Here is a 24,819-nt window from a genome sequence, read left to right on the forward strand (position 1 = left end):
CACCCCAGATGAAGACCTCCGAGCCAGACCATTCACCCGGTTCCTTTAGCACTGAGGCAGGGTCTGAAGCCCAGGGGGCAGCCAGAGCCTGGGCTTGCTTGCCCTCCGCTCTCTTCCTCACTGCCACCCCACCTTCTGCTCTGCTCTCTCTGTGGTGGGGCAGCAGATTCACCCCTGGAGGCTGCATGCTTCTGACCCTCAGGGAAGCCCAGCTTCTGGCTGGATTTGGCTCTTGTGGAAGGTGGGGTGTGGAGGAAGGGGGCGGGAAGCCTGGGTATCTCTTCCCATTTGCTCTTCAGGGGGGTTTTCTGATGTCAGTTGTGTTTCTTCTGCAGCTCCAGCTCCCACCTGCCTGGCTCACCATGGCCCCACCTTCTGCAAGTCGACCTCTGAGCTTGGGGAAGGCCATGTCCTCCTTCTGTCCCTGCAGCCACCATGGTAATAGCCTCCCACTGTGCAAATCTCTGTGTTACCGTATCTCCCTCAGGTCTCAGCTCCTCCACCACAGAATAAACCTTCCCTGTTTTAAAAACTCAGACTGGGCTCTGTGTTCCTGGTTGGTCTCTGGCAACTCTACCACCCCAGCCCATGTGAGGTGATGGATGGGCTTCTCTGATGAGCTCCTTGCTTGATGAGGGGCATGTGTTCACCACACTCAGATGGCCCCACAGTCAGCTACTGGGCACCCTCCGTGCACCCGGCCCATGCAGGCACTGCCCCACAGATAGCCACATAGTCGTTGCGATGACCCTTTGAGATATTGTCAGATGAGACATCGCCTAAATAATGAGGTACCCACATTTCAGAGACACTGAGTAATTATGCATCGTCCTACCATTAGCAAATGCCTGGGATACCCACCATAGATCCTTTTGATATTATAAACCATCTGTCGATATTAAGGGATTTCTACTTATTCACAGAAATGATGGGCTCCTCTTAGCATTGCTAGGCTTTTCCATGGCATTCATTCATTTGGCATTACAGCTTTCTGAATTTATCAGGCTTCTCTCTGTCTCAACAGCCCTGAAAATGGGGCCAGCATGTTCCTCTTCAATTGGGCATGCTCAGTAGAATGAGCACAAGCGGATGGCTCATGAAAACAGTAACACAAAATGCCTCATGCATTCAAGTATTTAAAGAGTACTTTGCAGTTGATTTAATAGCTGGAGACCTCGGAATTTCACAGAGCCCAGAGAATTGCATTATTTCATCTGAGTCATTAGGGAGGTCCAAAGAACCAAGACGCTTAGGAACTGCCCAGACGAGCCAATTCACTTTGCTTTTTGCAGATGAGCCATGAGGCTCCTAATGATGACTTCTCAGGACCCAATTAGCACTACCCTCTGCTCCAGTAGGGAGGGAGCTCTGCCCGGCAGTCCAGCCTGGGCTCTGTCCTGGTGGAGTGGAGAGAGGGGGGTTTGGCAGGGGAGTAGATGCTGTAGAAACACAAACAGATGGGAAACATGCAGTGAAGAAGGCATTCTGAAATCCAAATTTTCCACACTCCAGGAATGTCAGTGTTTATAAATTCTTTCTCCTGGTGTATATAAAAAGGCTCTTCTGTTTTGAACATGTTAGGTAATTAGGAGCCTGGAAAGATGAAACCCCAGGAAACGTGGTAGGATATATTAAGGAACCAGCTTGCTGCAAGGCTGTTGTTTTTCCTCTCTGTATAAAATAGTAGGAAAGAATAAAGGAGTTTCTCCAGTAGGCCAGAAGGAGAACTCCTCACATGTCTTTGTAGCCCCATTGTCTATACTGTGACTGCCACATAGTAGATGCTCAATAATACGTGTGTATGGATGAAGAAAGAAACAAAATAATTTTGCAAACTTAAAAAAAATACATCTAGGTTCCTCCCTTTCTTCACTCTTTTTTCTTATCCATTTGTTCAGCAGACATTAAGCAGAATTGTATCAGTCCCCATGCTGGTTGGAGGTATACAACGATACCTAAGACATGGGTCCTGTCCTCAAGAGAGTCACTGCCTAGTAGAGAGAGGCAGAAAGTAAACATTCCTGAGTGCTTGTGCTGGTGGGGCCCTGGAGGAATAAAGTGTAGCTTCATCAGCTACCTACAACCCAGGGCTCTCTAGTGGCCAGGGAGCAAGGGTTGAATTTCCATCCAGCTCCCTCTCGGTCCAGGGCACAGCTGGTGCTGCTGCCCTAACTGGCTCTGACAGGCTCTTCTTCCTACAGGAGAGCACTGCAGAAAAAGGCTTCTTGGAGGTTGTGGGGCAGGAGCTGGCTCTGGGACAGAAGCAGAGCCCCAGGAGGAAGGAGGGCCTTCATGGCAGAAGGAATCTTGGGAGAAATGCTGGCTATCTGCCAGGAACAACAGACCAGCATGGGCTCCACCCTGCCTCACCCTTTCCAGCTCTGTCTGTGAGTGTGCATGTGACTCACCCTCTCTGAGCCTCTTTGCTCCCCATGAAATGATAACAATAGCGTAGCAGCCGAATGGGGCTGTTCTGCAGGATAACCAAGTTAATGTGTGTGAAGTGCTCAGCGCAGGAGCTGGTAATACACAGTATTGTGCTAGGTTTGAGGAGAGGGTGGAAAGATGAATTGAAACTAGAGCCTACTATTAAGAATCTGAAAGAATCCTAGTTCAGAGAAGACACTTTCACAAAAATTATACATTCAATAGAGTAGAAACATTCCACAGAGAAAACAGATGAATCAAACTCCTTTAGTGTTACCTTCTAGGCAGGTGTGATAGTCAATTTTATGTCAGTGTGAACTTGGCTAGGCTATGGTGGTCAATTATGTGGTCAAACACCAGTCTAGAGGTTGCTGGGAGGTATTTTTTAAATGAGATTAACACTTAAATCAGTAGACTTTCAGTAAAGCAGAGCGTCGTCTGTCATGCAGGTTGGCCTCATCTAGTCATATGAAAGCCTTGAGAGAAAGACTAAGTAAGATTCCCCCAAACAGAAGAAATTCTCAAGACCGCAATATAGAAATCCTATCTGAGTCTCTGGCCTGCTGTCTTATAAAATTTGGACTCAAGACATCATTAATTCTTACCAGAACTTCCAGCCTACCAAACTGTCCCATGGGTTTTGAATTTGGCCCCCACATTTGCATGAGGCAATTCCTTAAAATAAACTTGTGTACGTGTATATGCATGTGTCTGTGTGTGCGTATCCTATTTGTTCTGTTTCTCTGGAAAACCCTAATATAGAGGGTATTGGGAAATTGCAACATGACATAATTTTATGAAGAATGAGTAGGATTATACACAAGGAGAAAGACTGGGTTAGAAACTGTTCTTTTTGGGGAATACAGATTCAGGGCACTTGGGGGGAAAGGGATAATTACCAAGCAAACCATCCAACTCTCTCCATTTGTAAGTTTCTGTTTTGTGGCCCCCTCACTCTCAGTTCCACATTGTATTAAAGCAGGCCTTCTTGAGACTCTACAATTTCAAACAAACCTCTTAAAGCACTCACTTACCTGAAAAGAGTAGACAAAGCAATTTATTCTCACTGTTTGGCACTTAGCAGGAGCTCCCTGGCATTTTAATGCATGGTTTATGCCCTCTCTCCAACTCAATTATAAGCTTTTCTAGGTACTCTCAGCATGTAGCCTGCCATTCTAAACACACAGGTTCTCAATAAACATTGTTTGGACTGAACTGAGTCGAATATGTCCTCCGATGGACCTCACATTACTCCATTAGAGGATATTACACTCCCACAAATGGCAGCATTCTCGGCAGACCCAAGGGGATAGTGACCATTTAGAAACTACTCTTACCTTTCTTCCTTCTCCTCCCTCCATCCTACCTATGCAATTCCTGCTCCTTGTTCACCTGCACCTGGCCTCATGCTCAACACGTAATCAACAATTACCAAGGACCAATAGGCTGTAGAGTCTCGTGCTTGATGCCTGGTGGAAAAAGAAAGGAGCAGAACTCTAGCCTCTTGGTTTCTTTTTTTTTTTTTCTTTTTTTAAAAAAGATTTTATTTATTTATTTGACAGAGAGACAGCCAGTGAGAGAGGGAACACAAGCAGGGGGAGTGGGAGAGGAAGAAGCAGGCTCCCAGAGGAGGAGCCCGGTGCGGGGCTCGATCCCAGGACTCTGGGATCACGCCCTGAGCCGAAGGCAGACGCTTAATGACTGAGCCACCCAGGCACCCCTAGCCTCTTGGTCTTGGCCTCTAACTCCAGTGGTCCCTTTCTCCACCTACCTCCACCATCTGCCCCCACTGGCACAGCCTTGACTTTGTCTTCACTGTTAGGCACACCATCTCCAAATTCTCTATTTCAATATCCTGTTCCTTCTTGCAGCCACCTTCTCACCTCCTGATTCACTCCTTCGAGCTACCCTTCAAAGTCACACTGCCAGCCCTCTAACCCCCAGAACACATGTGCGTGCGCTCACACATGGGCATACACACACATCATACAATTCCAGGCTTAGAGCCCAAGGTCCAGCATTCCAGCCTCACTCCTACAAACACCCTTGGCCCCCTACTTCTCCCGCCATTGAATTCACCTGGCAAAACCCCTAATTAAACCCAATTATCTGCCTACTACATGGCCGCACTGCAGCAGCAGAAACCGAGTGAAGCAAATCAAACAATCCTGCTGCTTGTTTTTTTTTCTTTAAAACTTTAAATGACAGCTTTTAAATGATCACATTTTTCCCTGGTAAATCAAGTCCCCTCTCATCAAGGAGCTTTTTGGCCACTTCTCTTTCCTCCTCAAGACTATAAGAAACTTCTTCCATCACTTTCAGCTTGTGACCTCACCGAGACAATACAATTCACAGGGAAGACAATACAATTAGATGAGAACTACCTCATCTTCCCACTAACAAACTCAGAACCTATGTGGAGAGCCACATGGATTTTTTGCCTTCTCAACTGATACAAAGGAATAAAGATTGCTGCTCTTCTCCAAAGTCAGGCCCTCTCCTGTGCTCTCCAGCCAACCGTCTCTCCTTATTCAAGCTCTTGTTCCTACAACATACATTTCTTCCTTGCTGGATCATTCCAATCAACATATTAATATGCCTTATTATGACCCATTTAAATAGATTCCTTGACCCTATGCCCCTCTAGCTAATTCTCCATTTCTTTGTTTTCCTTTAGAGCAAAGTCATTGTCTTTTTCATTCTACTCCCTCATTCTCCATTCTCTACACAGCTCCCCCTCCCAACTAGGTTTTCATCCTCATCAACTCGCCCAATGACTCTTAATAAGACCACCAGTGACACCTATTTTGTCAACTCCAGTGGTCAGTTCTCTGTCCACATCTACTCTGTCCTCAGAAGCACTCGCCATTAACCACCACCTCCATGAAACACATTCATCCCTAGGTTTCATGATGTCACAAGATCCTGGTTGTCATCCTACTTGAGGGGCTACTCCTTTTTTTCTTTTTTAATATAGAAGGTTTTAAATATGTACGAAAGTAAACATTATAATATAATCAACTCCCATGTTCTTATCACTCAGCTTCAACTTATGACCAATCTTGTTTCATTTATCTCCTACCCGCTTCCCCCTCCCAAATTATTTACAAGTCCCAGATATATTACTTCATCCATAAATATTTCTGTTTCTCTAAATAAGGACTCTTTTATTAAAAACAAACATAACCACACCATATTGTCATGCCTAAAAAAATTAACAATCCTTAATATCATCGAATATCAATGGCTACTCCCTCTTAGCTTCCTTTGCTGACTCCCCTCCTCTACCTGCCCTCTAAATGTTGGAGTCTCACGCTGTGTCCTCTGTTCTTTTCTTTTTTTTATACTCCTTCCCTAGGTGATCTCATCCAATCATAGAGCTTTGAATGTCAGCTATATGTTTATGACTCTCCTGAGTTCCAGTTTTCTGTAGTTGATGGCTTAACTTAAATTTCTAATGAGAACATCAATTTCGATGTTACAGAACAGGATCTTTGATTCTTTCTTCACCCACCCCTACCCCAAAACCTTCTCAACTTCCAGCTTTACCCATCCTACTAAATGACACTACCATCTATATTTGTTGTTCAGTGAAGAATCTGACAGTTATCCTTGGTTTCTTGATTTCACTTCTAACTGATGTAGGGACTATTTTTGGCTCCAGTGTTTTCTCTTCTTCCATTGTATAGAACTTTTACTGGGCACATGTGCACCCAGAATAAAGATGGCACTTCTCCACTTCCCTTGCACCTAATTGTTGCCCTAGGACTTGGTTCTGACCAACTGGATGTAAATGAAAGTGTCAAGGGACCACTTTTTTTTTTTTTAAGATTTTATTTATTTACTTGACAGAGACAGAGACAGCCATCAAGAGAGGGAACACAAGCAAGGGGAGTGGGAGATGAAGAAGCAGGCTCATAGCAGAGGAGCCTGATGTGGGGCTCGATCCCACAACGCTGGGATCACTCCCTGAGCCGAAGGCAGACGCTTAACCGCGGTGCCACCCAGGCGCCCCAAGGGACCACTTTTTGTCTCTCCTTTATCTTTTTCTTTACCTTGATGTCGTGAAGGCAGAGGCTGTTTTGGACCACGGGAATGAGGGTCACACCCTAAGATGCCCTAATAGTGAGCTGTTAGTACGTGTATCATTCAGGGCCTGGAGATAGAATTAATTTTTTTAAAGATTTTATTTATTTATTTGAGAAAGAGAGAGCATGAGCTCTGGAGATAGAATTAATTTTTTTAAAGATTTTATTTATTTATTTGAGAAAGAGAGAGCATGAGCAAGAGACCAGAAGCAGAAGGAGCAGCAGAGGGAGAGGGAGAAGCAGGCTCCTTGCTGAGTAGAGAGCCCGATGCAGGGCTCGATCCCAGGACCTGAGCTGAAGGCAGACACTTAACCAACTGAGCCACCCAAGCACCCCTGGAGATAGAATTTAAACAGGCAAAGTTTAATATGAGGAATTAATAACTATTTATAGGGGATTGGGTACTAAAAGGGGATAAAAGAAAACTCTAAAGAACACCTGAGGGCTGAGCAAGAGTAGCCAAGGAAGGAACAAATTTGAAAGGGGGGAGGGGCTCAGAACTTGTTGGAAAAGGTATGCCAAAGCCCACTAGAGCTGGAGAAGTTTGCTGGATTACCTTAGGCCAGTTACCTTAGAGGAGATTCACAGCCAGTGGATTAAAACTAGCAGGTGGGAAACTGTGGGCCAAAACTGGACAGTGATGGCCAAGGGGTGCCCCATATGCATGCCACTGGAAGTTATCTTGTACACACAAGAGGAAGAGAAAGAGAACCATAGCCAAGAAGAGAAGCTCCTTTTTCCTGTCATATCCCTATAGTACCATCTATTGACAAAGCTAACATCAGGCCAACCAGCAAAGGAAAAATGTTTACAGAATTCAGCTCCAGTGCCACAAACAAGGCAATGACAAATGGAATTGGAGTGAAGAAGCAAGATTTGTATTGGTTTGCTAGGATGCCACAACACAGACCAGGAGGCTTAAACAACAGACATTTATTTTCTCACAGTACTGGAAGCTAGAATTTCAAGATCAAGAAGTCCCCAGATTTGCTTTCTCCTGAGGCCTCTCATTGGCTTGCAGATGGTCCCTTTCTTGCTGTGGCCTCATGTGGCCTTTTCTCTCTGCACGCATACATGTGTCCTCTGGTATCTTCTCGCTTCTAAAAACACCAGTCATCTGGATTAGAGCTCCACACTTATGATCTCACTTAACTTAACTCTTTAAAAGCCCTGTCTCCAAATATAGTCATATTGGGGGGGTGGGCTTCAACATATGAATCTGGGGAGAACACAATTCAGTCCAAAATTCTCCACCCTCTGGACGCCCAAATGTATGTCTTTCTCACACACAAAATACATTGCTCAAATCCTAACAGACCCCACAGTCTTAACCCATTTCAGCATCAACTCCAAGTTCAGAGTCTGCTCTAAACAGCATCTAAATCAGGCACAAGTGAGACCCAAGGTATGATTCGTTCTGAGGCAAAATTCCTCTCCACTGTGAGCCTGTGAAACCAAGCAAGGTATGTGCTTCCAAAACACAGTGGTGCAACAGGCACGGTACATTTCCATCCTAAAAGGGAGAAACTGGAGAGGAGGCAGGCAGAATTGACAACTGGCACAGTGAGCTGCACCAGCCCTGGATCTCCTGCAAAGACTTGACTTCAGAGAAAAATAAATTTCTGTCCTATTCTTTTGGATACAGCAGAAACTAATCCTAACTAAAACAAAAATAAACACACAATTCATCAGCAAATCTTGTTTAATATCTGAAATATCTGAAATACAGCTCACCATCCCCACTGCACTAACCCTGGTCTGAGATTCTACTGTCTCTCAGCCAGTGTGATGGTTAATTTTATATGTCAACTTGACTGGGCTGAAGGATGCCTCAATATCTGATTAAACATTATTTCTAGATGTGTCTTTGAGAGTACTTCTGGAAGAGGTTAGCATTTGAATTGGTGGTCTAAGTAAAAATGACCCACCTCAATGTGGGTGAATGGCATCCAACCTATTGAGGGTTTGAGCTGAATACCGATCTTCTCCCCCCTCAGTGCACCTGGTTCTCAGGCCTTCGGACTTAGGCTGGGATCCACATTTCCCAATAGATCTATCAGTTCTATAGTTCTCAGCCTTTCAAACAACACCCCAGCTCTCCTGGGGCTCCACTTGCAGACTACAGATCATGGGACTTCTCAGACTTTATAATGGTATGAACCAATTCCTTTTAGTAAATATCTTTATATTATGTATAATATCTCTCTATAAATCTCTTTGTTTATCTCCATCCTATTGGTTCTGGAATACTCTTCCCCCATATATTCCAACGGCTTACTCCCCCATGACACTCAAGCCTTTGCTCTCCTTGGAAAGGCTTCCCAGAGCACCTAGGATTCCCACATTCTCTATCAACACCTTACCCAAATTTATTTTTCTTCATACCACTTTTCAGTCTTGATACCATATTATAGATTTGCTGATTTGTTGATTCATCTATTCATCTGTGTATTGTTTTATATTCTACTAGAAAGTAAGCCCCATGTGGAGAGAAGCTTTCTTTGTGTCATCGCTCTGTTTCCTCAGAACGTAGAACATTGCTTGGCTCACAGTAGGTGCTCAATAAATTTTTTTTCAGTAAATAAATGTAATGAATGTATTAAAATGCAATACTTTATAATTTTGAGTTAAGTATTACCCTATTATGAGAAAATTTATCATCTAGTGTTATAATCATCCAGAGAAGGAGATCTGTCTAGTCCAATAATTCTGGATTAAAATGTAAATTGTTATTTTTGTATCTCTGTCTCTCTATCTCTGTTTCTCTATATTTTTAGTATCCCTTTATCAACCTCTCCGTATTTCTCCCGTCTCACCCCCAGCCCCTGGCAACTAATTTCCTACTCTATTTCTTTGAGTTCAACTTTTTTTTTGGGGGGGGGGGTCTGATAAATAAAAAAACTTGGCAACAGCTTTGAAAATATGCAAATAAAACTTTCTTTCAGGGAAAGAGAGATGGGCCATTTTGCCTGCTCTCTCTGCTTTGAGTCCTGGGGGATAACTGTGGCGAGTGCTCACATGGCTGTTTAGACTGCCTCTTCGTTTGCTGTGTAGTTTTGTGGGTCTCAGACACAAGTCCACTGGATTTCAGAGTGAAGTATTTCAAGAACCAGCTCCTGTACAGGGAGTCTTAACAATTGGGGCACTAGATATGGAATCCAACCCTTCACTCTTTCCTGAAAAGCAAAGAGTTATGATTTTCCTCCTAGTTGTATGATGTGTGTTGTGAGTAGAGTTTATGGTAAGGGTGTGTCTCAGTCTTTCTTACCTAGTTTAATGTGGGTATTTTCTCATTCTTTCGATGTGTACAGCTAGTTCCTAGATCTCTCTCAGAGGGACACTCTGTTAGTAACTGTACATTCAGTGTATCCACAGGAGAGGGCGCTCAGAAGCCTTCTAGGTTGCCATCTTGGTTGCCTCCAATTCCCCTTAAAGCTTTCTTTGACTTTTCTGTAAAGTAGGAGGGTAAGCATCTCGTTTGCTGATGAAGGTGAATGAAAAATCTTCACTTTTTTAAAAAAAGATTTTATTTATTAATTTTAGAGAGAGAGGGAGCAGGGGGAGGGGCAGAGGGAGAAGCAGGCTCCCCGCTGAGCAGGGAGCCCCACACAGGGCTCGATTCCGGGCCCCCAGAATCATGACCTGAGCCAAAGGCAGACGCTTAACCAACTGAGCCACCTAGGCACCCCTTCACTTTTTTAAAAAATTGAATTACATATTAAGAAACAAGACAAGAAAGAATATCGGGTGAGGGCAAGAATAAATGATCTCTGCCCAATTTCATCAAGCCCTGAGATTAATTGAAATATTACATCTTGCCAATAGACATTGAGGCTGTCCCTTCCAGCTCTGCCCTTTCCTGCCTCCTTTTCCTTTCCAACCCTCCTTATTTCCAATATAGCTGTCAAATCCCCACATTTATTCATTAACAATGCAGAGTGCACATAAGCTTATCTTACAGAATCCTTAACAACATCATAAACCGCAGATCTGGCTAAGTTTGAGGACTGAAGCCTCAAGTATATATGTACAGAGGGGTTTATCTAAACAGTAAGGCAATACAAATTATCGTGATTACAAAAAGTCAGGTAGAAGGAAAATTATAGGTTACCTCCCCTTCCTCCACAGCACAATTTCCTTTAGTGCTCCCTCACGTTTGTTGACCCATCTAGTGCTAAATGTTTCAAGGGTGGCATTTCAATCTTTTCCAGGAGCCTGAAAATAGCACTATTTATAGTCCACAAATGTTTTCCCAACATTCAATCTTATTTTCTTTTCTCAATGTTATGTCCCTAACCCAGAAGTTTCTAGGCCTTTTTATTTATTCCAAGGTCTCCTAAGGTCTCACAGAATCTCTGGTTCCATCACCAAGCTAACGAAAAACCAGTAGCAAAGTTCATGTGGCCAGACCAGTGACCCATCACACATGGGTCTGGTATTCTTAGGAATCACTGACTGGCCTGCAGCACCAAACATGGAGGACAGTGCTTTATCCCATTCACACCCTTCCTCTGTTCACATCCTTCATGGTCTCTGACCTGAAGACTTCCTCCCCAGGAGCCCATTAAGATAGAAACAAGAGTCCTGGAGCAATTTTTCATATTTCCAAAAAGTGAATGGAAACTATAACGCTTGGGCCTCATAAGATAAAACATCCGTCACCTCACTAAACAAGTAGGCACTGTGGATACTGTGTGGGCTAGTGGCCACCATAATTTGAGTACCAACTAAAGCTTTCTCTCTGTTGTTCCTAATCCTTATGTGATACAAGTTTCACTGAGCCCGGTTCGCACCTATTAATGCAAGGCCACAATCCTGAGTAAAGGGTCCCCCCCCCCAAGTATTTGATTCTCCAGGGAGTGTCTCACAGAGATTCAGGTCTTATCAGCTGCCATTTCCAGTCTCTTCATCTGCCCCCCGCTCCCTTTGCTGGTCACTGTCACATCCTCAGGGCCAGCTGTCCCCGTGGACGCTTCCGCCACTTCAAACTTCCCTTCAGAAACAGCTACCAGGCGCTGGAGGCTTGGAGGTGCCGAGCAGTGCGGTGGGCTTTGGCAAGGATGCAGAGAACATGTCTGTGTCCATCCTCTGTTAGAGGGATACCAGACGACACTGTTCGTACCCCCAACATCTTCAAGTTTTTCAGTGAAATAGTGCCTCCTGTTGGTACTTTGTGTCCACTTCCCCTCCAGTCCTGCCTTCATCTCTATCATTCCATCAGACCCAGATATAGGAGGCAAAGTCACAGGACAACACAGCCCTGTAGTGGGAATTTTGTCTCATTCCCTGGGACAGAGTCTTTGTGACTGGGGGCAGGCTTACCTTGCCTCGTTCTCAGGGCTGTTCTATCTGGGGAGGCTTGCTAACCCCCTTGCAAATCAAACCTGTAATGGGCCTGTCCTATCAGGCCTTCAAACACACTCAACATATTCTGACCCTCGGTGACAGACGGGACCCTGCTCTTTTCTTTGGTCGGTCCTGTTGCTCTCTTCTCATAATAAAACTGAGGGTTGAGAGGACTAAGAGATTTTCCCAAGGCTCCACAGTGATGCTTTGATTAATTTTAAAAATAAATTTTTAATTAATGTCTTGTAGTAAAAGATTTGAAAAATGGTGACTTGGGACATTGAAGTACTGGGTAGGAATTAAAGAGATCTGGGGGTTGGTGTAACTGGGAAGAACTGTTCTAACACCAGTGTTGCCATAATCACACAGGCAGGCCTCTGTGTCTCCAAACCTTTGCCATGCTCGAAGATACTATGAAGATACTTGCATAAACTGCTGTTTTTTCTTCATTTTCAGCACAAACCCATTGCTATAAGGGATAGCATGAGACATCTGGTTTAGGACTGAAGATTAGGATGTACACTTGGCATCTAAGCACACCTCCCCATATCCTGGCTGGAACGAAGGAAGTGATTGCTCTCAGGCAGCCTGTTAGGGCCAAAGTAGTCCACAGTTCCAGACTCTTCTTGGATATAATAGCATGGGAAACAGAGCAAACCTCACCAGTCTGCTTCTGATGGGAAAGCAATGAAACATAGATGAATAAAAAAAAATTCCAGATGAAGAATGTTAAGCCACAAAGCAAGGTCAATTATTCAAAATCTTTGTGACTAGTCAACCATCTTGATTGCGAAGAATGAAAACCAGCTTTACAAGCTTAAGCAGAAGGGGCATCCGTCAGAAAGCTGCTGGGGAGCTGGGGGAACGGGTAGGAAAGCTGGAGGACCAGGTTTGGAAGAAGGCAAAGAAAGAAGGGAACCAGGTCACAGACCCTGCCGGGGTCATGCCTCAGGACAGCCTGGTGGAGGTGCTGTTGCTGCTGGCCCTGCACATTCAACACTTCCCCGGGGACCCTAGCAGTGGCCTCATCCCTTCTGGATACTGAACTCCTCCACTGCCACCGTGGCCATGGGGCCCCTGGACAAAAGGAGCCACTACTGCCACTAGAGAAGATTCTGAGCTGTCCTCGCTTGTTTTCACACCTCACTCCAAACTCGAAGTCCTTGAAAGGGCCCACTATGTGCCTCATGCTCCTTCTGAGGCTGCTGAGGGCCTGGAAAAACAATCACCTGTCTTTTTTCACCAGGCAAGCTGGTGAAAGGTGGCACTCTGATGCCCAGCAAACTCACCCAATGGTGGGAGGTTTCACATAATAGGAATCCTCTGTACTAGTCCGCTTGGGCTGTCACAGCAAAATACCACAGACTGGGAGGCTGAAGCTACAGAAATTTATTTTCTCATAGTTCTGGAAGTTGGAAGTCCAAGATCAAAGTGTGGGCAGGCTTGGTATCTCCTGAGGCCTCCCTTCCAGCCGCTGTGTCCTCACACGGCCTTTCTTTTGTGAGGTGCCTCCCTGGCTGTCTCTGTGCCTCCAAATTTCCTCTTTTCAAAAGGACACCAGTCAAATTGGATTAGGACATACCCTTAAGGCCTCATTGTAACTTAATCACCTCTTTAAAGGCCCTTTCTCCAAATACATCACATTCTGAGGTCCTGAGGGTTAGAGCTTCCACACCTAGGGAGGGGGGCACAATTTAGCCCAGAACATTCTCCCCAATGGAAAATGTCTACCCCAGTGAATAAAAACAGAGATAGCGAGAGTGTGTTCAAATACAGAAGGACTACCTTAGTAGAAAAGTTCCAGCTGAAACCCGCGGTTAACAAGTGTAGTCAAGAGGCAGGTAGGTGTTCTAGGCCCCTGCTTCTTAGTCCTGTGGGCCCGCAGCAGAAGCGTCCGTGGGCAGCTCCCCCTGCCCCTCGGAGTCAGCTCCTGCACTGTCGCTGCATCCCAGCTGATCTTCTGCCATCATCCTGGAGATACTCTGCTCGAAGCACTACTTGAAGACGATTTGCTCCCTGCAGCTGCAAAGGGCTGGGTCCACCGGCCTCAGTGGCTCTGCCTGCATTCTGATGCAGGAAAGGGCCGGAGCGGCAACAGGCCTCCTGCCGTAGGCCCTCCACCCGCGGAGCAGGCCCAGGAAGCCCTCATGCAGATCTACCATCACAAAGGGGGCAGCGACCTTCTCAAGTCTCTTTCCTGACTTGGGAGGGCAAACTTGTTAATATTTTGACACTTAGGTTTAAAATCTGTGTCATGGACTCTGAGAGGCTTTCCACCACTTCCGTGTGGGGAGTGGGGAAGGTGTCAAGCTCTTTCTGGCTCCAATTTCTCATGGGAAAGTAGGGACGATAGTATGTCTCCTGAGGCTGCATGAAGATTGGAGGGGTCAGTCTTCACAGAGTGTGAGAATGATGTCTGGCACGTAGTAAGTTGACTTTTACTGTTATTATTACTATTATTATTTTTTCAGGAGAGGTAAAAGAGGTCCTATGACCTCCTTTTTGGCTTTATCTTATCCATAGGAGTTAACATTCAACCAGAGAATTTATTCTTTATGATCCATTTGTGGACCTAAAATTTTTGCCAGAATTTAAATTATTCACATGAGTATTTTCAAACCGTACACACTCCTCTGGCTTCAAGGCCAGTTTCTGAAGCTGTTACACTCTGGCTGCTGAATACATTTGCATGTAAAAGTTGAGTTACTGGAATCAAATAGTCAACCCCTAGCCGGAGGAAAAGGAGAGGAGGGAGCCTTACTCCTTCCAGACAGGAGAGCACAAAAGGAGGCCACTCTGACTAGAGAAAACAATGCGGAACATTTTATACTTCCCTTGCAGAGCGATGGTTTGTGTCTTCCTTGAGAGGAAGAGAAAGAGAGTAAGAGACCTTAGAGAAGGAAGCCAACAGAAAAAGACACACATTCTTGCTACATAAGTATACCAGAAAGGCAAAAAACGAGCCCACATTGGTTCGCATGGAAGCTGCCAGTCAGCCCCTCCTCCTGAGAGAGAAGGAAACCTGAAGACTACAAAATACAAAGTTGGTCCAGGAGAGACTGTCACATCCTGCCTGAAGCCTAGGGAGTCAACTGAGGAGAAGCCCACAAGTCCCGGCCCCCTGGTCTCCACCACACGACGGAAAGAACTGTCCACATCCAAATCCAAATCTCATGGCCTAAAGTTTGGTAGGGTTTTTGTTTCGTGCTGTGTGTCCTTGTACTCTGAAGCCTCAATAAAATGGAAGAAGGCAAATCCATGGCCAGAGGCTCTGGGAGTTGTGGAAGATGGCACCAAAGGCTAGGGTCCTTTCAGCAAGGTGGGTCTGGATCTGGGGACTCCTCACTGTGAAAATAGTCTCTGCCTTTTCAAAAATAGGTTGCGGTGACACCTGGGTGGCTCAGTCAGTTAAATGTCTGGCTCTTGATTTCAGCTCAGGTCATGATCTCAGGGTCCTGAGATCGAGCCCTGCATTGAGGTCTGTGCTGGGCATGGAGCCTGCTTAACATTTTCTTTCTCCCTCTCCCTCTGCCCGCCTCTCTCTCTCTCAAAAAAAAAAAAAAAAAAAAAAAAAAGAGATTCCTANTTATCTAGTATAATTTGTCATTGTAGACTTCTAAGGAAATGACTAGTCCTCAAGGTCTCAATAATCTTCTCTGGAACTTTTGAGATTTGTCTTTTTTTTTTCCCATTGCTTTCCTCAGAAACTGGCCTTGGTGTCCAGTTTGGGAAGTGAACAAAATTCTCTATTTTGGAGCTGAGCAGATTAGCTTTGGAATAGAAAAATAGCTTTGGCACTTGATGCCACATCCTTGATTCCAGCCATTATTCCTTTTTTGTTATTTACTGACTTTGATGGCAGATGATAGAAGAAAGAAAAATTGAACTTTAGAGAAGGTGACACAGAGGCCAGCATCGTCTGCCTGGAATGTTCTTCTCACTGCATACTTGATTTTTTTCTCATCCTTTAGACCTCAGTTTAAATATCACCTGCCCAGAGAGCCTTCCCAATCATCTGTCTACTGTGGATACCCCCTGTGACGGGTAATGGCTGGGCCATGGTTCCTAGGTGTGCTCAAACACTCTTCTGGATGTTCTTGTGAAGGTGTTTTTGAATGAGATTGACATTTAAATCAATAGGCTTTGAGTAAAGCACATTGCCCACACTGTGGGTGGGTCTCATCCAATCAGTTAAAGGTCTGAATAGAACAAAAGGCTGACCTCTCCTGAGCAGGAGGGAATTCTGCCAGCAAACAGCCTTTGGACTTCACCTGCAACATCAGCTCTTTCTGGTTCTACAACCGACTGCCTTTGAACTCAGACTGTAGTTCTTGCTTGAGTGTCCAGCCTGCTGGCCTCCCCCATCAGATGTTGGACTCACCAAGCCCTCACAGTTGTGAGCCAATTTCTTAAAATAAATCTCTGTCTCTCTATCTAAACATTTGTCTCTCTGGAGAACCCTGACTAATACACCATGCACGTACACATCACTATCCTTTCATCAGTCTTTGTTCATGTCTTTCAGAGGCTTGTTCCAACGTACAGCCATTTTATTCATCATTTCACCTATTTCTGTAGTGTCTTTACTGAACGTAAATTCCGTGAGAGCCGGGCAGATGTGCCTTGTTCTCCCTGTGTCTGAAAAGCTCTGGGTACATAGCAGATGCTAGTAAATCTTGGTTAAATGACAGAATGGCTAAGGTTCTGCAATAGACTATGGGCGAGGGGCCCTCCTGGATGCAAACCACAGTTCTAATGTGAGTGAGAACATTGTGTAAAAATGCTCACCACCACAATAAGGCACCCACTAGGAGAGCTAGAAGCACACACACACAAAAACAGACAATAACAAGATTTGGCAATGATGTGGAAAGATAAGAACTCTCCTACTTTGCTGGCAGGAATGGTGCAGCTACTGTGAAAAACAATTTCACAGTCCCTCAGCAAATTAAATGTAGAGTTGCCCTATGACCTGAGAATTTCACTTCTAGATGTGAAGAGAAATGAAAACCTGTCCCTAGTGAAACTTCTGCACCAATCTTCATAGTAACACTATTCTTAATAGTCAAAAGCTGGAAATCACCTAAACGTCCATCAGCTGATGAATGGATAAGCAAAATAGAATGTCCATACAACAGGATGTTATCCGGCAATTAAAAGGGATGAGGTACTAGTACACACTATGGTGCCAATGAACCTTGAAAATATGTTAGTGAAGGAAGCCAAACACATGAGGCCACTTATTATATGTTCTGTTTCTAGGAAAGGCCCATAATAGGCAAATGCATAGAGACAAAAAGTAGATTACTGGTTGCCAAGAGCTGGGGTATGGGGAAATGGGGAGTGACTGCTAATGAGTATGGGGTTTCTTTTGGGGGTGATAAAAGTGTTCTGGAATTAGTGATGATAGCTGCACAACCTTGTATACATACAAAAGGCCACTGAATTGTACACTTCTAAGTGGTAAGCTTTATGGTAAAATTATATATATTTATTTTTTAATGCAAAAAAAAATGCTCCCAAGAGGTGAGCTCTCATGGACTAGCAATGGTGCAGAACGCAGCCTCAAGCTGAGAGGAGCATACAGCATTCCAACCACTCCCTTGAGAACCTGCACTGTGTGAGCAAGGACATCGCTAAGTGAGGATTATATTTATAATCATAAAGATAGTAATATTAATACTGTTCTATTTTTCTTTTTGGCATATAAATATGCTTGTATGTGATTTATCACTCTTAAAACTCACTTAGCCATTATTTAAGAACCTGGAGACGTAGCCCCTTTCAAAACCATGTGTCAAAAAACACTATTTAGTACATGCAGTGTCAAACATGGCTAGTATGAAATGATACTTTGGCTGCCATGAAAAATAAAATAAAACTTTCCATATGTCAGCTTCCTGGAGGAGCGCTGTAGACAGTCATTCATCACGAGTCCAATCTCAACCACAAAAGCCGGATTCCCTTCTTGTCACCACCCTCTCAGCCATGTGCTCCAGCTACTTCTGGTTTCACTTCCTGTTGCTGACGCCTGCTCTGTGGTAGTGTGTCTGTTGTTGAGGATACACTGAGTGGGAGGCACTCTCCTGGGTGCTGTAGCAACCCACCAGAGAAGCCATCAGCACCTCACACCCTAGAGTCACCTGCCTACTCTTGGGGAGATCCTGGTGAAGGGAGAGAGGATTGCTCTGCAGAGAATGTGCTAGACCACACAGAAGGCCTCATACTCTTGGGTGTCTGCTCCTTGCATTGTGAATTTCAGAAGAAAGTACAGAGGAGCACATTGGAGCCCCTTCCTCCCCTGGGAAAACCAAGTGCAAGCAAGGTATTAGGAATATTCCTTCTGAAGAGGAGCAAGGGTTAGCCTGGTAAACTGCAGCCGATTTCCGGGTAGACGCTCATCAAGTCTATTTTTGCCAGATCTAGGACAAACAGCACCTGGTCAGAAGACTATGTTCTTTAAAAATAAAAATCAACCAATCAACTCTGCAAGCTTTTCACTTCCTAAAAATGAAAAGTAGGCACTAAAATCCCATTTTGAATCTATTTGGGAGCAATCACTGGAAGTCCGAGGTTCATCAAGCAAACTAATCGTGGGTCATCTTCTGAACTGTGAGCAAGGCTGTGGGTACCATGAATAGTGCATGGGAGGACCAACCATATTTGCAGGAAGTTTCCCCCCAAATTAAATGAGTAGAAATAGATCTAGTTCACTAGATCAGTTCCTTCCATCAGTCCTCTGATGATGATTAACAGCTTGCTGCAGAAAAAGAGCAGTGCATGAATATGGGAAATTGTGTGTGGTAACAATTAACAGACATAAGGGGCCAGTTAGTCAGTAATATTCCTGTTAGAAATTGAATTCTTAGGGGATGTGGGTGACTCAGTGGGTTAAGCGTCTGACTCTTGATTTCAGCTCAGGTCATGATCTCAGGGTAATGGGATTGAACCCCCACATGGGGCTCCATGTTTGACATGGAGTTGGCTTGAGATTCTCTCTCTCTCCCTCTCCCTCTGTCCCTCCCCCCCACCATACTCTCTCTCTTTCAAATAAATAAATATTAAAAAAGAGAAAGAAAGAAAGAAAGAAAGAAAGAAAGAAAGAAAGAAAGAAAAGAAAAGAAAAGAAGTTGAATTCTAGGCCCAATGGGCTTAATCCACAGGTGCCTCTTGAAGTGAAATCCTGAACCTGATCACCAGGAAACATCAGCCAGACTCAAACTGGGGACTCATTGGCCTGAACTGAAAAAGGTCAATATCATGAAATACAAAGACAGACTCAGGAACAGTTGTAGATTAAAAGGAGACTAAAGAAATGTGACAAATGCCTTGGATTTTCTTTTGCTGTAAAGTATATTATTGGGTCAATTGACAAAGTATGTATAAGGTTTATAGATTAGAGAATATTTTATCAATGTTAATTTCCTGGTTTTGATAAGTATCCTGTGCTTTTGTAAGAAAATTCCTTGAGTTGAGAAAATATACACCAAAATATTTAAGAATGAAGAGACACCATATCTGTGCCTTACTCTTAAACGATCCAGAAAAATAATGAGAGAGAAAAAAGAATGAGGAGGCTTTCTTCATGAATAATATCGTCATTCTGCTAGCAAGGAGGATGGGAAGAATGGATGCTGGACCTCACAATAAGCACACAGATCTCAGTAAGGTGGGCTTTTATTGCTGAAAAATAACTTGGGTAAATTCTATGCTTAACTATTAAAACATGCAATTATATGTAACAGAACATGAAGTGAAATTTTTCCCATGTCCTAGAATTAACCAGAGGCATTAAACCTCCCACATTCAGAGAGTGGCCATCAGTTGGGGTTATCTCTTCACCTCAGGGCCTATGAGAGGCACCAGTTCGGAGCCAATCCTACTTTCCCACCCCATCCCACACCCAGTGACCGTAAGAGAAAGTTTAAGAGGTAAAGGAGTCCTCAGCTTTCTGACTAATACAGTGTTTATGAAAAGAAGCTATTTCCTTCCATTCTCTAAAACCAAGTCTAAGACCCCAAGAGAGTCAGCAATAAAGGTTTGGGAAGATTACAAAAGGGGGAAGAGTTGTATTTTATTCCCTGGTTGAACATCTGCTTATCTAGTAGTGGTATAATCTGTCTGTTAGTTGAGCAAGAGGAAGAGAAACTTCAGGATAATGGCAAGACAGAGAGAAGTTCTCCTCAGTGGAATAGCTCGTATACCATTTGACAAGACAAAGATGTGTATGTTTCCAAAAGGTCAAGCAGACTCCAGTGAAAAGAACTAGGTTTGGGTCACATTGCTGATACCAGATCAAAGAGAGCTAACCTGAAGGGAATAATAATCCCAGGATCAAGAAGTATGGGATGGAGTATCTTTGGTATGGACAGGGGCAGCGAGACAGGGGGAAGGAGAAGCCAGTACAACTTACAGAGCCATGTGGTCTGGGATGTTGCCTATTAAATCAAATCTGATCTTGTCAGAGGAATCAAACCTGCTCTCAATCACACTTGTACAAACCACATTTAACCTCATAAATCTCAAGAACCAAGACAGGTCTAGTTAGTACTAGGAGGGTGAGGGGGGGAAAGCTTAGAACAACTTTTGAGGTGGAAGTTTGGAAATGAACAGGAATGAGCCTTAAATATCAAAATGAGACTGTCCTAAAACAAGAATGCCTAAAGAATGATAAAATTTGACAAAAATATCAATAATGAATGAGCTATTACTCGTTGGTAAAGTTTGACACGGCTGGTTGGACAAAATTATTAGATAAAAATTTAAACATTTTCTGTTTTAATCACATGAGTTTAGAAGGCTAAATAAACCGGTTGTATATAGAAACTAAAATAGGATAAAACATTGGCCTTGAGCCATGATCTGTGCAGATGGACCTCACACCCCTCCCTTCCATTCGGCCTGTCCTTGTGGTTGGCCAGCCAGCAGAGACCCTTCAGCTACTATGTTAACAGAAAGACAGCCAACTTTCCTAGGAAATTTCAAGAGAGTGAAGTCATAAAATCAACATCAAGTGGCCTCTGAGGATGTGTTCCCCTTGACTGCCACTGTCAAGTCACCCTGATCAGGAGTTGGCCAGTGAGCTGAAACCAAAGCTGACCTTCTGTCCACTGTGCAACATGATCCCTGTCACTCTCATGGGCCACCATATTACTCCAAGTCTACTGGGAAAAAAGGAAGGAAGGAAAGAAAAGGTAAGCTAAACTAGCAACAGTCAGAATATGATTTCATTTGCCTTGGGCCTCCTTATCTGAATTTGAGTGGGGTGGTTGACACAGGATTGACATATTTTCTGGTTGCAATTCTAATTACTAATATACCTATTATTTCCAAAGAAGACACCACGTGGGACAGGGGATGGAAGGAGAGTGCCTGGGTTCAAATGCCAGCAATCCCATCCATTAGCGTTATGACCATGGGTAAATTATTTTATATCTCTATACTTCAATTTCCTTATCATAAAAAGGTCGTATGTAACCCACTAAATTGTTTTGAGGCTTAGAAAAGTTATCATATGTGAAACCCTGAGCACAGTGTCTGGCACATCATAAGCACTTAATAAATTTTGGCTATGGTTATCATAATAATTATCATTATTATCACCTTAAAAAGTATAGGGGCACAGAGTGGGAGTGGGAAGGAGAGTGGAGGGAAAGGAGGAGCTGGCTGCTATCAGCACTAAGTGAACAACCAACACTAAAAGTAGAATGAAGATGAACCAGTGGCCAAAGTCAGCCTAAGAAATTAAAGTGGGCCTCCCCACAAGAGGTCCTGGAGTTGATGGAGGGCAAAGACAATGTCTAGCCTCACCCAGGACTGGGGTGTCTGGAGTGCGTAGACCAGGAGGTGCCTGATGAACTCTTGCAGCTGCATTTTATTGGCTCCAGAGAATATAGAGACATGCCCCAGACCAAGAGACTCTGGCTTGGCCTGCAGCTCGAACACTTGCTGTGGAAACACCTTGAGGACAGGCAGGCAGTATGAACAGGCTGGAGGCTGCCACCCCTCTCTGGCTATGTGGGTCCTAGCAGCCATTGTTGTCTCCAGCTGGAAGGCGATGGGCCTTGACGCAACAGCTTAGTAAGCATTCCTTTCTGAACAAAAAGTTATTTAACCTCACCCATGGGAAATTCAGACATACTGTCAGAAGTAAGGGGTTCAGGGGCCCTTGACTGGCTCAGTCAGTAAAGCATGTGACTCTCAATCTCAAAGTCATGAGTTCAAGCCCCATGTTGAGGTCAAGCCCCCTACTTAAAAAAAAAAAAAAAAGAAAAAAAGTAGAAATGAGGGGTTGAGGGTAATCAAAAGTTAAGAATAGGATAGGAAATTGGAGGAAATTTGAGAAATGTATTCCAAAGAAGTGCTTTTCTTAGACAGCTCTACAAAAGGCATACAGGCACATGTCAGGTTAAATAACACAGTGTTCAACACCTCCAGCTCCACTCTCAGGCAAACATGGTTTGACTCTCCACTGTGCCACTTGGAAGCTGGATATCTCTGAGTGAGTTACCTAACCACCTTAAAATTAGGTTTTCTCTTTTGTAATTGAGGCTGTTGACAGTACCAACCAATCTCAAAGGGTTATTATAAGTATTGGATGAAAGAATTTACCAAAAAAATCTGGCAAATAGTAGGAACTCAATGTTACCTATTGTCCTAAGTGACCAAGTTTCTTTGTCATATTTCTTTCCCACAAAAGAATAAGTGACTTTGAGGGTTTTGCTAAGAGCCTGGCAAATACTTTACTCTTTCACAGCCTTTTTCAACATCAGAATAACTTCCAGATATCCAGCTATAGTTTTCATGTAAATATTTTCCCGATACTGTGTCTATAGAACGACCAAGATAAGGAGTTTACCATCTATATGTCCATGATTCCCAATTATATCTCTAGGTTGGACCTCTCCCTGAACTACTATGGATTTGATTATTCGATTTCCTACTCAACATTTTTACTGGATGTCTAAAAGACATCTTAAATTAAACACGTTCAAAATCAAACACCTGATCTTCATACCCCAAGTCTGCTCTTCCCACAGCCTTTGTCACTTCAGTTAATGACGTCTCTAATCTTCTAAGTGCTCACATGAAAAACCTTGAGACATCCCTGATGCCTCTTTTTTTGATTTCCAATATGTCAGAAACACTTCTCACTCAGATTTCAAATATATCAGACCATGCCTGGTCTGACTCTGGTCTCACTACTCTTCTAATACAACTTAGATCCAAGGTTAAAATCTCTCTCTTACCTGGGTTGCTGCCACTGCTTCTTAGCTGGGCTTCTTGCTTCCACCCTTGATTCTTTCTGTGGGTTGAACTGTGTCCCAAAAAAAAGATATGTTAAAGTCCTAACATCAGTATCTGTAAATATGACCTTATTTCGGTATAAGGTCTTTGCAAACATAATCAAGTTAAGATGAGGTCAGATTGGGGTGGGTCCTAATCTAACAACTGGTGTCCTTATGAGAGAAAGATTTAGAGACACAGAGATACAGGGAAGAAGGCCATGTGCAGATGGAGGCAGGGGTTGGAGGTATGCTACCACAAGCCAAGGAACACCAAGGAATGCCCTTAACCAACAGAAATTGGAAGAAGCCAGGAAGGATTCTCTCCAACGCCCCCCAGAGCCTTTAGAGGGAGTGTGGCCTTGCTGACACCTTGATTTCAGACTTTTAGTCTCCAAAATGCTTAGAAAATAGATTTTTGTTGTTTTAAGCCACCAACTTGTGGCACTTGTTACAGCAGTCCTAGGAAACCGACACACCGCTCTGTAGTCTATATCAACATAGACTCAAGAGTGATCCCTTTAAAGGGTGGTTCTAATCTGATCACTCCTTCAGTCAAAACCTGCAATAACTTCCATGTCAGTCCTTACAGTTGCTGATAAGGTCCTCTATGCTGTCTTCCTGCCCTCACCTCGTCTACCTCCCCCCTGGTGATCTCCCCTTGTTTACTCTATCCTTGCTGCTGTTTCTGTTGCTCCTTGTACAAACCAAGCACACTCCCACAGCAGGGCCTCTGCCTCTGCTTAGAAGGCTCTTCCCCAGGCACCTACATTTCCTCACCTGCTTCAAGTCTTTGCTCAGGTGTTACCTTCTCAGTGATATGTACCTTGACTACCCTGTTTACCCCTGCACTTCCAAACCTTATTACTCTTCTCTATTTTTTCCATCTTGCAAAATAGCTTTTCACATAGCATATATTTTACTAATCTATTGTCTTCTTCCCAAGCTAGAATATAAGCTTCACGGGGTGGAGATTTCTAATACATAAAAGGCATTTAGTAAAAATTTGTTGAAATAATGAATGAAAATGAATGAATGATTGTGCTGGGACAAAACTGTGGTTCCTTAACAAAAGGTATCCTGTAAGGGCAGATAATCCTTCTCCCAATAGCTTGTGAAGACTGAAGTCTTTGTTCAGTTTATCTGCAGGCCACATTCCCCATATCTAATTTAAGCTAGAATCTTTCCAAATTAATCCAAAGAGGATTAAGTGAGAAAAAAAATGTATGTAAATGCAGCTGACATTGTTCCTGGCACAGAGTAAGTGCCTAATAAACTAAGTTTCTATCTACTCCCCCTACCACCAATGCCAATGAGTAGAGGATTTGATTATCTTAAGGGAGTGGGCCGGGGGCTTCTTTAACATAAGTCCTTCTCATAACAGGGGCAAATGATCTGGGTCTACAGTAGCACCTACACCAAAGACTGCTCTTCCGGACTTGTGGGTAAGTAATGACAGGCCACCATGCCAAGATGATGAAGAGGCCAAACCACAGCAAGAAGTTATGGTGATTCTGGGCTCCTGGGGTGATAAGCCTTTTCAGTGCACTTGGGAATAATTTTTCCTGTTAAGGATGTAGTTCTTGCCCCTTCTTGCCCTCTGGTATTTTGTGGTAAAAGCACAGCATCAACACAGAGGACCCAGAGGAAAGCAGCAGTGGTTGTGTTCACCA

General features: G+C 43.9%; 1 protein-coding gene across 5 annotated transcripts in view; it reads right to left on the reverse strand.

Annotated features, from left to right (window-relative positions):
• CYSLTR2 (cysteinyl leukotriene receptor 2) overlaps positions 1–24,819 on the reverse strand; it is a 136,886-nt gene that overhangs the window by 39,043 nt on the left and 73,024 nt on the right. For all 5 annotated transcript variants that reach the window (XM_034665165.1, XM_034665164.1, XM_034665172.1 and 2 more), the window contains one exon: positions 23,111–23,178. The gene's annotated coding sequence lies outside the window, so the exon portion shown is untranslated. The remainder of the gene's footprint in view (positions 1–23,110; positions 23,179–24,819) is intronic.

This window comes from Ailuropoda melanoleuca, chromosome 7 (assembly GCF_002007445.2).
Source record: "Ailuropoda melanoleuca isolate Jingjing chromosome 7, ASM200744v2, whole genome shotgun sequence".
Lineage (NCBI taxonomy): Eukaryota > Metazoa > Chordata > Mammalia > Carnivora > Ursidae > Ailuropoda > Ailuropoda melanoleuca.